Source organism: Miscanthus floridulus, chromosome 9 (genome assembly GCF_019320115.1).
Source record: "Miscanthus floridulus cultivar M001 chromosome 9, ASM1932011v1, whole genome shotgun sequence".
Classification (NCBI taxonomy): domain Eukaryota; kingdom Viridiplantae; phylum Streptophyta; class Magnoliopsida; order Poales; family Poaceae; genus Miscanthus; species Miscanthus floridulus.
Window position 1 is genome coordinate 29775933 of NC_089588.1, and position 12370 is coordinate 29788302.

The 12370-nt window shown below is 41.3% G+C and overlaps 1 pseudogene; it reads right to left on the reverse strand.

Annotated features, from left to right (window-relative positions):
- Positions 1-9696: 9696 nt before the first annotated feature.
- LOC136479563 (probable galacturonosyltransferase 4) lies at positions 9697-11735 on the reverse strand (annotated as a pseudogene).
- Positions 11736-12370: the final 635 nt, after the last annotated feature.

Here is a 12370-nt window from a genome sequence, read left to right on the forward strand (position 1 = left end):
GGTAGCTGCTGTGATGCTGTTGTACGTATGTGATATGAAGGTAGGTGGTTGTATTGTCTGTTCTTTTTTTTTTTTGTGACTATTGTATTGTCTGTTCTTTGCCTTCTTGGTTGAGCACTTTCAGCAGGATGCCAGGTGGTTTATATAGAGGCCAGCCTTGGTTCAGCACTTTCACCAGGATGCCGGGTGGTTTATATAGAGGCCAGCCACCAGCCTCATGCAACGAGTCAAGAAAAGCCTCGATCATCAGTCGATCTCCCTAGACTGTAGGACGGGTTAGGTTCTTCATTCGATGCCTAGGTCGTTAGGTTGTTCCAACAGGCGACTCATTGCGGAACCCAAACCCAAAATGGGTCTCTAATACAATATCTATAGCCTCCAATAGAGTACCTATACGAAAGACCTATTTTAGGTACCATGAGAGACATAACCCAAAACTGAATATCCTCTCTTCTGGAGACCCATTTACAGAAAGGGTTATCTTTTGGGTCTTATTATTGAAGAAGACCAAAAATAGGTATTGAACCATTTGCCTGTAGTGCTACCCAAAGAACAAATGAGTCTTGTATTTTAGGTCGTGGTTATTGGAGACAGTCTTAGATGCATGCGAGCAAGTCCTAGATTATACGTCGGTTAATGTTAGGCCAGTCAAGAGTCAAGACTTATTAGGGGTCGTCAGTACATCAAGCTGGAAGAGCAATCACTCGCGAATGCAAAACTTTTCCTTCTAACAGCTGTGCAACAACAAAGGTACCTAGTACAGAGTCTAACAACATGCGTGAACAATTGATTCTACGTGATCAAATATCTAACATGTTGCAGAGTCTCAACTGGCTATGGGAGGTACGCAAGAGCAGCTCGGGTCCACCTGTCATTATATGGAACAATGACTATTTGTTTTTAATATTAGATACAGATATAGTCTGAAGAAAAATTAGTATCACACACCAGTCAGTAAAATCAACTATCACCGATAAACCATTATTGTTTTTAATATTAGATACAGATGTAGTCTGAAGAAAAATTAGCATCACACAACAGTCGGTAAAATCAACGGTCACTGATAAACCATCGGTCGATAAAAGTGCGCACATCGGTGATTCAAGATTATCTGGTGACAATCGATCAGTTAATTACTGTATTTATATTCGTCGTCTGGTATATGTAATGCAATTAGGGCAGTCCCAATGAAAGAAATCAGTAGTTTCTATAACATAGGATATCGTACCAAAAAAGTACTGCTTTCCAACCCATGGTTTCTATGAGTAATAATTATTTTCTTTTCTCTCTCTCCCAACTCTATCTTCTTCCTCCAATGGGAGTGCGACACGAGCTCCCTTGAAACTGGTGGTTTCTCCCTAATGGCGATTTCATAGTTTCTTGGTGCATTGGGTCAAGAGTAGACCTGATTTCTTCATGAAGAAACCATTTCTATGATTTTTGCTCTCTTTCTTCATTAATTATGTTACCATGTCAGCATTTTGCCTACGTGGCAAGTCATTTAATGAGGATAGAAATCATCATCAATGCACCATTAGGACTGCCCTTAGTCGTTGTAGAGGTCTTTACCGAATCCAATAAAGTTGCTATTTCTGGGTCATGGTATAGTGAAAACAGGCAGGCTGAGGCATTCAGTGCAGCTCGCCTTAATAATGCATCCTTTAGGAGAGCATTAGGTGTAAATAATAAGTTGATTCAGTGTACAACCTAGTTGTCAGGATTGTTGATATAAAGTTACAAGAGGGCTACATAATAAGAAGGCTTGTTTTACGCTTAGTTCTGTATATAGATTCCTTGCCAATAATATACTATGCTTACACAAGAAATTTTGGCACATGTAAATATTAAGATGTTTTTGTGGTACTTCAAAGGGGTGGTCTTAATAAGTAAAGGCAACGTTTCTAAGATGAATTGGAGTGTGTCACCAAAACTTGCTATTTTTGTACTAGCCAAGAGACAATCAAACACTTGTTTTTAATTGCATCTATGCTAAACTTTTATGGCGTCCAGTGCAAATTGTGTTTATTTAGATTAAAATTGCTCCTCGTATGAACCTTGATAATTTATTTAACCATTGGGTTAAACAGGGGAGAGGAAGCATAACTTGCGCATATTAAAAGGCTGGGGCGTCACCTTTCTGTTGGGCACTTTGACTCATAAAGGACTAATAACTGTGTTCAACAAAGGCCAACCAAAACTGATTTTGCATGTTTTATTCATAGAACATGGTGGCTCGATTTATATTCTAGGTGCAGTCTAAACCATAAGAATCTATTGATCCAAGGGATCGAGCGAAGCTCCAGAGATGGAGACCACTCATTTTAGGGCACTCACAACCATAAAACCAGATGGTTGCTATGTTAATCAATTATTACAATAATGGTTAGACCCGGGCGTCCGTCTGTTCAGACGGACCAACCCACTCGCGCCGCTTGCCTACATCAGCGTGGCACTGCTCCCCCGCATAGCAAAAAAAAAAAGAAAAGAAAAAACCGTCGCGCACTTCGCTCTGTACCCGCGGCCGCCGCAAGCGACACCACCACTCCCACACCCGCCGTCGATGTCACTGGCTCCACACCATCTGCGTCTCCGCCCCAGCCTCTCCTTCCTCTGTCTCTCCGTCTCTCCCGACGTGGTCCAAAGCGCAGCCACCTCCGCGCGCTGTGCACGGCCAGCCTAGCGGTGCCCGTCGTCGTGCAGTGCAGCCCCCCCCCAGCGGGGTGGCCGCTCGCCCGCTACACGCCTCTGTCCCACTCTACCCTTGATGCTCCTTCCACCAGATCAACTACGCGGCAAGAAATCCTATGGTGGTGGGAATTGCGGCGCCGGCTACAGGGGCTACGGGGGGCTGCATGTCAGAGCCCACGATACCAGCGGCCAATAAGGGTCCCCACCGCCCTCATAGTAGGCGGAGCCCATCTGGTCGATGGTGGTGACTAGAGCGGTTGCCTCCGATGAACTCCATACGCCGGCGAGCCTCCATTTCGGAAGCAGCATGGAGATGTTGTGATGTGCTGAAAATGCATGTTGCAAACGTATGTTTTAATGTGTTTTGGTTGTTTCAGATGTATGTTGCAGTTGTTTCAGATGAATATTGCAAAAGTAGACCATAATGTTTTATACGATGCAATGGTTGTACACGTATGTTGCAAAGGTCTGTTCCTAATGTTTCATCCGTGTTTTTGGACATATTGTTGCAAGTGTGTTTTACGTGGATGTTGCATACATTTCACACATATGCTGCAAGTGTTTTATTTGTATATTGCGTATGTTTGCAATGGTTTTGTGTTTTTGATGTGTTTTTGCAAGTTTTTTAGAAGCATATTTCATGTGTTTCATTTGTCTTCAGACGTAGGTTGCAAGTGTTGCATCTGAATGTTTCGAAAGTAGATCGGGTGTTGCACATGTCGCAATGCACGTGAGAACCGAACGGGACGCGAATGGTCCCGCGCACGGTCTGGTGGCGTAGGCCCCGCATGGGCACGTGAAACCCAGAGACAGGTCGGGGTGTGCTGGTTTTTTTTTTGTGTGAGCATGGGCGTGGATTGCTGATACGAGCAGCGAAAAACTATAGTATGGCAGTATGGCTGTCCAGACCCAGCCTCGGACTAGACATCCGGGCAGCTAATCGTTCGATAAATTTTATTAATTTGCTTAACTCCGTATGCCAATAGGGAATGCCATCTTTGTAACAATTTATGTCCAAGCCCAAGCCCAGAACACTTCCATTATTTTTTCATAAAAAAGAGGCTGCCCTGTTCCTTCCGTCATTCCGTGTGCGTCAATCGTCATGCTGTGTTGACCGGTGACTAGCTAGTCTTCTACCTCGGACCGCGTGCATTGACTAGCTAGGCTTGCATCTTCACACACGGTAACGTCTTGATTTTAAGACAGGCATCAAATTAATAGTTTTCGTTCTTTTTTCTGGATTTTGATAACCCTTGAAGACACGCATTATTTTACTACTATTTATTTTGTTTATCCTTCCAGGCATACGATCTCTACGCTTTGTTTACACTGTTTGGTTTAATTTCCAAACACTCATAACAAATGCTTACTGAAAGCAGGACCAGGGGTGTGTATTTGAAAACACAAACACTCTATGCGCAAAAAAAAAAGAAAAAAAATAATCTTGCATTTGTTAGGTTAGCTGCTTGGTCTTTAAAAAAAAAAGAATTCCGAAAGAAACACTAGTAGGCCACTTCGCATTTTTTTTAATTGCTTCAAAAGGTCCAGCTTTGCGTTGTTATTCTCAGGTGTTCGGCCTGTTGAAGAAATATTGAAATTACGTAGCCCACGAAAAAAAACCTGTAGCTTATTGATTTTGTGGGCTGCTAATGGGCTTACGGCCGATGTTTTGCTAGGCTCATAGGGCCTCTCAGACCCCAACAAATTCGGAGTTATTTTGGCAATCATACCGCAACCCTTTTATTCTATTTTACAAAACAGATTCGCTAATGGTCAATCGGTTGTTTTAGGGTACCTAGCAACCGGATTATCCACCGTTCGATCTGGTACGTGAGCGGCCAGATCTCGTGCTCTTGTGCAGGGGTGTGGCCGGAGGGCCTCTGACGATGCGCAGTTCTCTGCCGACCTAGGATCCTCTGACATGATTCTGCAATTCGATGGTGCAACATGGATGTGGGTGTGGCACCGGGGCGCAGAGGACCCGTGCGACCTAAGGGTAGTGGGCATGGCAGTGGGTGTGGCAGTAGGGGCTAGTGTTGTTTGTATCTTATATTTGATATTTGTGAACAATTTGATATATATTTCTCTGATGTTTGAAATTTATAGAAAAAATTTGTAATTTGTTTTGAATAATTTAGCATATATTAATGTTATTCTCAAAGTACATCATTCTGTTCAATAAATTACACTGAACAAATAATTATAAATATAGTAATAAGACAGTGTAAATATGGTAATAAGACAGTGTAAGTGCATGAGGTAAAATCAGGATTGTTAGAGGGGGCTAAAATAACCGGATGTTGGGTAGACAGATTTTTTATAAAAATATTTTTCTGAGACAACATGTCTAAATAGAGTTACGGATGACCCACTAAAACGGCGACGAGAAATCCCTTTCTGCACTACCGCCTAGGATGTAGGAGTAACAACTTTTTCATGGAACTCGAATAGAGAAAAAGTTGTACATAAAACTTGTACTCCTCCATGAACAAGTAGTGCACAACATTCTAATCTTAATCTTTTTTAAAGCCATGTTTGCGGCACATAGTTGGTAAATTGTTCGGATCGATCTCTAAATACAGATCAACCCAAAACATTGTATACAAAGACACACCCTCAAACGAAAGATGATGATCAACTACAAAGTTACATATATCTTGCATCGTCGGGACTTACAATCTTTGTATAAACTTTATCTCTATACAAGACCATATGAAAAAGCTATAAATCTTAGCGTTTACATGTGACCTTGGATTGAGATATAATAATAAAAACCATAGAACTTCAGGTCATGCGGCATCTTTTTGCTTGAAGCTACCCTGTTTGCTTATGATGAAATTAGATCCGAGATACAGATCTAATTTCAGGTCAAGATGGCTTTAAACGAAAGAACAGTGAGATACAGCTTATAGATCTTATCAAGCTCTATAGTTTAAATATAAATTTTATCTCCATCTAAACTCATATGGAAAAGTTAAGATCTTTTTTACAGCAGTGCTAGCGTCCGGACGTCTGGACGAACACCCGCGTTGTAACATGCATGTTTTTGCATCATATTAAAAACCACTAAAAATTTGAACTTTTTAGAATTTACAACAAATTAAAACTTTGACTAGTTATTTTCCGCAAAACCGTTTTGAAAATGTTTAATGAAAATCCTGCATCAAAATCCACCATATGCACTTTTGTGTGTCACGTAGGATTTAGTTGTAGCAATAGAAATAATTTACTAGTTTTAGAAAGATCGCTTCGCATTTAAATTCCATTGCCTGCACTTTGTTTGCTTGAGTGTATATTTGATTGCTTGTTTGAATGCTTGCTTGATTGCTTGTGTGCTTTTCTGGAATTTATTTGCGGCACCAAAATAACTTCCCTTAATTTCCAATTTCACCCTTGAATTATTTAAAACCCTTCCTCGCATTTTATAGAGGTAGATAATACATCATATATAATGACAATATTTTATTGCATTCTTTTCTTAATTATAATAGCCCCTTCTCAATTTACATTTAGTTAATATATACATTAGGAAGTCTAGAAATATGAGATCATTACTTTTAATCATAGTTATAAAAGAATATATAATATCTAGGAAATAGATCATATTAATGCTTGCATACTTAGAAATACATCATGAATACTAGTATAACATTCTCTAATTTTCTTAGTAGCTAGAAATACACCGTAGTATATACATGGTTACATCTTCTTAATTTTCTGGGAAAAATAGAAAGGATTTCATAAATGGAAAAGGATTCCTGGGCTCAATTCTTTTCTCCCTCTCCCTTGGTCCAGCCCGTAGCCGTGGCCCACCCTTCCTCCTCCCGCGTGGGCCGGCAAGCAGCACAGCCCAACCAAGCCTTGGCCCAACCCGCCTCCCTTCTCCTCTCCCCTCTCCCCTCTCCTCTCTCTCCCTCCCTCCCTCTCCTCTCTCTCCCTTTCCCCTCTCCCTCTCCCTCCCTCTCTCTCTCCCTCGGCTGCTGGATTGACCGAGCGCATGAGGAAGGGGAAACCGACGCAGCCAAAGGAATCCGAGGCCGCCCAGGCCACGTCACCCGGCCTATAGGATTGCGCCACCTCGCCCCTAGGTCCCACGCGTCAGTCTCTAAGCGGCTAGAAATTGCTAGGTACACCCGGGAATCGTACACAGGATATGAAAAGATAATCTTATTAATTACAGAAATATTCCTAGAAAACTCTAAAATAAGCTAGAGTCACCCTAGATCATACCTAGATATTTTGCACTCATTGTCATTAGATAAAATTGTAATTCCATGTTCCGTTCCATTCGCGATTAGTCGATAAACTTTAATAATTTATATCTTCGTAGTCTTAATTTCGAATTACAGTAATTCTTTGACCATAAATCTTATAAAATAAAACCCTACATAATCATACCCTTTTATCCTAATTTTTGGTGCCCATTTAAATTCTAGTTTGATTGCTTTTCCTTTTCTATATTTAATTAAATACTAATAGTTGTAGTAGCAGCCACCATAGTAGTAGTTAACCCCATATATATTCGCGTATGTGTATACATCATGACACATACTCGAATATATCCGCACCCAATCACCTAAAATAATAGGACACCTATACATACATAGATATGCTCGATACCCGGGTATACGCCTATGTATGGCTAACCCTAGCAACCTAGTTACTCAATGCTATTTAATCGTAGGCATATACATATGCATGAGCATGTGTCGCTAACCCGGTGGACCTTAGAAGTCAGATTGAGTTGTCTATGATGACTTGGTCAGACTTTTTCTTTTAGGTTCACATAATAGTGAACCCTAATAATGTGGTCTGGTTTTCCATCAGACCTACCACCCACCTTAACCTAACCCGTAGAAGCCCTACATTGTGGATGGAATACCTCTATCCAAATCTTACTTTAAATTGACATAATAATGATAACCTAGATAATAAACCATCACCCAATAGGACCAACCCATCTAGGACCGTTGATTGCTTATGTTTGTTTTACATGCTTTGGTTGTTATTTTCTATGTTTGTGTTTCCTTGCTTGTCGACGCTAGACTGCATACGATAGAAGACGTGAGAGAACCCGATGGAGTCAAGAAGACATGAACAGGAGACACAGGAACCAGAGTCTCAGAGTAAGGATATGTGCCCTGTTCGCTTGGCTGATAAGCCATGGTTGAGAGTATTGTTGGCTGATTTGTTGTGAGTGAAAAATATTGTTCGTTGGCTAAAAAAGTACAGGCTTATAAGCCAAGTGAACAGGTCAATGATCGTCAGCAAATGGAGGCAAGTACTAACACCCCCCTTTCCCTTCCATCCACCTTAACTACCATCCTTTAACCACCTCCCTGCCACCTCCACCCTCCACTATCCATTTCCACTAAATAATAAACCCAACCTATACTACTTGAAACCCTTATGAACTAAAGAAACTATAATTATGAACTTGATTATGATAATATGATAAGGTAATGGTTATCTTGATATGATATGAGTATTATGAACTTGAGAATAATAACTATGGAACTTGAATGGTAAAATTTGACTAAACCTCGACATGGGACGAGTGGGGATAATTTATGTGGGATAGATTACCTTGGTAGAAACGCCTGGTAAGGGTTCCTGAGGGAGATATTCGGCTCGGTCACATAAGGACAGGTTCATAGTCCTTCTCACCTAGTGAGATATTACGTACAACCACATGTCTATATGGGTAAGCTTGATCTCACACCCCATTAGATAGAAGTATAATTTCTGCTAGGAGGCCGGTGTTGGCAGCAGAATATTAGGAACAGACATGGGGGATAGGTTTTCTTCTGTGGTCCGGTTGGCGTGTCTGCTATGTGATCTTCCACGTTAAGCTTTTGAGATTTTGGCCACGTTTGAGCCCATGATTATTTTGGCCGTGTTCGAGCCATGTTGTTTATTGTGATGATTAGGTATCATCATGTTTGGATGATTAGGTATTATCCAGGATTTGTGTTTCCAGCCCCTCAGAAGCCATGGTAGAGTTATATGGACATCTAGGGTATCACCGAAGTGGGTACGGGATCTCGTTAGGCCTATTCTTGCCACCGCGCATGGTTTGGAACAATGTCTATCATGTGGGGAAATTTGTACACCTCTGCAGAGTTTTATTGAATCTATTCGAGTAGCCACGTCCTTGGAATGGGCAAATGTTAGGATGAGATACTATGATTAGACTTCTACAACTGTGATGATCTGGTAAAACGTATTTTACTAATTTGGTAATTATAATGAACAACAGGAACTGGTGAGAATAGTAATACTCTGCCAAGATCCAACCTATAATTATAACTACTTCACCCTACTACTTTTACCTCTACCTATCCACCTCCACCACCATAATCCACCTCCACCATATAGCCTTTCCCTTCCACCTCACCTCCACCCAAAGTTTAGGGCTTGCTGAGTAGTTTATATACTCAACCCCCTCCATTCTATGTTTTTAGGAGTAAAGCTACAAAGCACATACCCGTATGGAACTTCTGAAGCTACGCAAGGATAGGATACTAGGAGTATACTCGAAGACGGAGCCGTACGAGAGAGCTACGCTAGGACTACAACAATTGGAATATTGGAGTACGCTGTAGGAATAAGTCTAGGGTTATGTCCGCACTCTAAGCTGCCTGTAGGAATAGAGCCACGTCAATATAGAACCGTTGTCTTGGAACTTTGATATACAATACAAGGCCAATGGCCCAAGCCATGTAAACCCGAACCATGTAATGCGTTTTCCCATTAACAATAAAAGTATTATTTTTGATATCAATCTTGTTCGAATTGTGCATATCAGCTACTGATCTAGGGACTGATACATGATGCATTGAGGACCCTAAATTAGGGGACCTGACACGCGTCCGGACGGCCACGCCTGCACTCCGTTTAGCAACAGAACTTTTTTTAAAAAAGAGATCAACTCGCCCTCCTAATAAGTTCTACAGCGAAGCTGTGTATCCATGTTCCACCTTGCGAATCACCTCACCCCCATCGCCTTTATCCGTGAATGTTGCACTGCTGCAAGTGTAGGTTATCATAGTTAAGGTACCTGTTCCAGTAGTGTCTGTACTTTGGGATAGAAATTTCCAGCGAGGGTTTCAGTTTCCCACTGTAGTGGATAACAGAGGCACTCAAGTTCATCTCTTCCAATGCTGAAGTCATGACCAAGCCCTAGAACATGCCATCGGTGGTCAAGAGGCAGTGTTCGGTTGTAGAAGATGAGCTGACCCAGTGGCAAGCTTCCTGCCTTCCATAACTTCTCAATTTTGCCCTGAAAATTGGAAACCAAAGCAAAATAGGTTGTCATAAACAACAAGTAAAAGCAGAAATATTTCACATAAAAGCTGTGCTCCCACAAAATTAATTAAGATATCATTAACACTAACCAGTTGAAACCATTTATGATAAGTTGTAGTCAAATCCTGTTTGCGCCATTCATTCAGGTCAAATATGTTCATCCCAAATGCAAACGCACAAGCCTTTGGATCAAGTTTGTTGAAGATGTTTGGATTAGAAAAGTCAACAAGGCTATCCAATCGATGGTAACCTTCACTTGAAGTGCATGTCTCAACAGCACCAATTACTTTACCGTTCATATCTAGATCCCATAATCCAGTTAAGTCATTCTGGACTACCACATCATGGTCCAAGAGTACAACCTTGCCCAAAGAGGGAAACACTTCTGGCAAATAAAAATGCAAGTGGTTCAGTGCAGAAGTGTATCTTGGATCTCGAACACCCTTCAGCTTGAATCTGGAACTGAAATCACCAGGCAACCATTTCAAATCATCTAGGCTTTTGATTTGGATTGCTGCTGGAGTTGGTGGGTTTGTCAGAAACCACATCATCATTGCAGGATAATTCAATGAGTCAGTTACAATATGTAATATTATCCTTCTAGGATCCTGCAAAAAAAAATAGGCTGAAACAAAAGAAGATTCCTGGATGGAATGAAAGTATCAACAAGTCATAGTGCAGTCCTTCCTTTCATGCTCCTTGCATGTAAATTCTCATCATACAACATGAATAACAAAGTAATAAAAAATAAATATCCATCCAATGAGTCCCTCAAAGTTATAGAAAACCAATAGCAGGGTAATTATAGACATGCAGAAAGCATACAGCGGCAGTTGCCACATTGAAGTTCCATTGTTTTTAACTGTAGTGCATTGAGTAAGCACACAGCTCACAGAGAAAGCAAACCAAGTATTATTGCTTCACGAATCTAAGATCATACCTTTGATGCAGCAATTGTAGAGCTGACAACCACAGCACATGCAAGCACATTGTCAGAGAATATTGCATAATGATAATAACCATCCAACTGAATGCTGTCTCTTTTAGGGAATTCACGTTTAATGGGATCTAACGAAAAGTATTCTGCGGTGAGTTGCATTGCTAGGCAGTGATGGCCTTTGGGTAATGTCCTCACAGCAACCTGCTCGAGGAATGAAGATTCGCTTTGGTGTGCTCTGACCAATTCTTCACTGTTATGCATCATTGCACGTAGCTTTGATGTCATCTGAGAGCAACGTGGGTAGGTCCTCTGAGCCTTGGAAAGGGTCAGCTCCATCGCCTTCATTTTTTGTAACGCACTGCATAGTGTTTTTCTTTTTTTATGTCAGTAACAGAATTGTTTCTTTCATGAAGCATTTGCATAGTTCAACAGAACTACTTTAATGATCATTGTAGCTAAAGCTTACCTCCCAGGTACATGGGTACCTCCACTTGAGTGGCTTATTGCCCTTTCGATCTCTTTTATCCTCAATCTCTGCTCTCGAACTAAATGTACACTACCTTGGGGAGCAGCGAAATGCAAGTATGCCTTGGCCATAATTAGCTGATCTTGCATCATCCATATCTTTTCTTTGGTCTCCGGGGGAGATTTAGATATCCTTTCGTCTTCTTCCGCTGCAATTTCATCAGTTTTCCCGTCTATCTGCAGAAAGACTCACTGACTTAGTATCTTTAACTGCATTCAGTTGAAACGGTGATTGTACCCCCTGCTCAGAAACATACTGAAAAGGACAAGCCATTCTGCAGAGGAAATTGACCAAAACCTCGCAATATTCATTGTGAACAGGCAAAGGTTCAGCCACATATACAGTACAACAATAACAACAACAAAGCCTTTAAGTCCAAATAAGTTGGGGTAGGCTAGAGTTGAAACCCAGCAGAAGCAATCAACAGTATAACAACAACAACAACAACAAAGCCTTTAAGTCCCAAATAAGTTGGGGTAGGCTAGAGTTGAAACCCAGCAGAAACAATCAAGGTTCAGGCACGTGAATAGCTGTCTTCCAAGCACTCCTATCTAAGGCTAAGTCTTTGGGTATATTCCATCCTTTCAAGTCTCCTTTTATTACCTCTAACCAAGTCAACTTCGGTCTTCCTCTGCCTCTCTTCACGTTACTATCCTGGCTTAGGATTCCACTACGCACCGGTGCCTCTGGAGGTCTCCGTTGGACATGTCCAAACCATCTCAACCGGTGTTCGATAAGCTTTTCTTCAATTGGTGCTACCCCTAATCTATCACGTATATCATCATTCCGAACTCGATCTCTTCTTGTTTGACCGCCAATCCAACACAACATACGCATTTCCGCGACACTTATCTGTTGAATATGTCGTTTTTTCGTAGGCCAACATTCTGCACCATACAACATAGCAG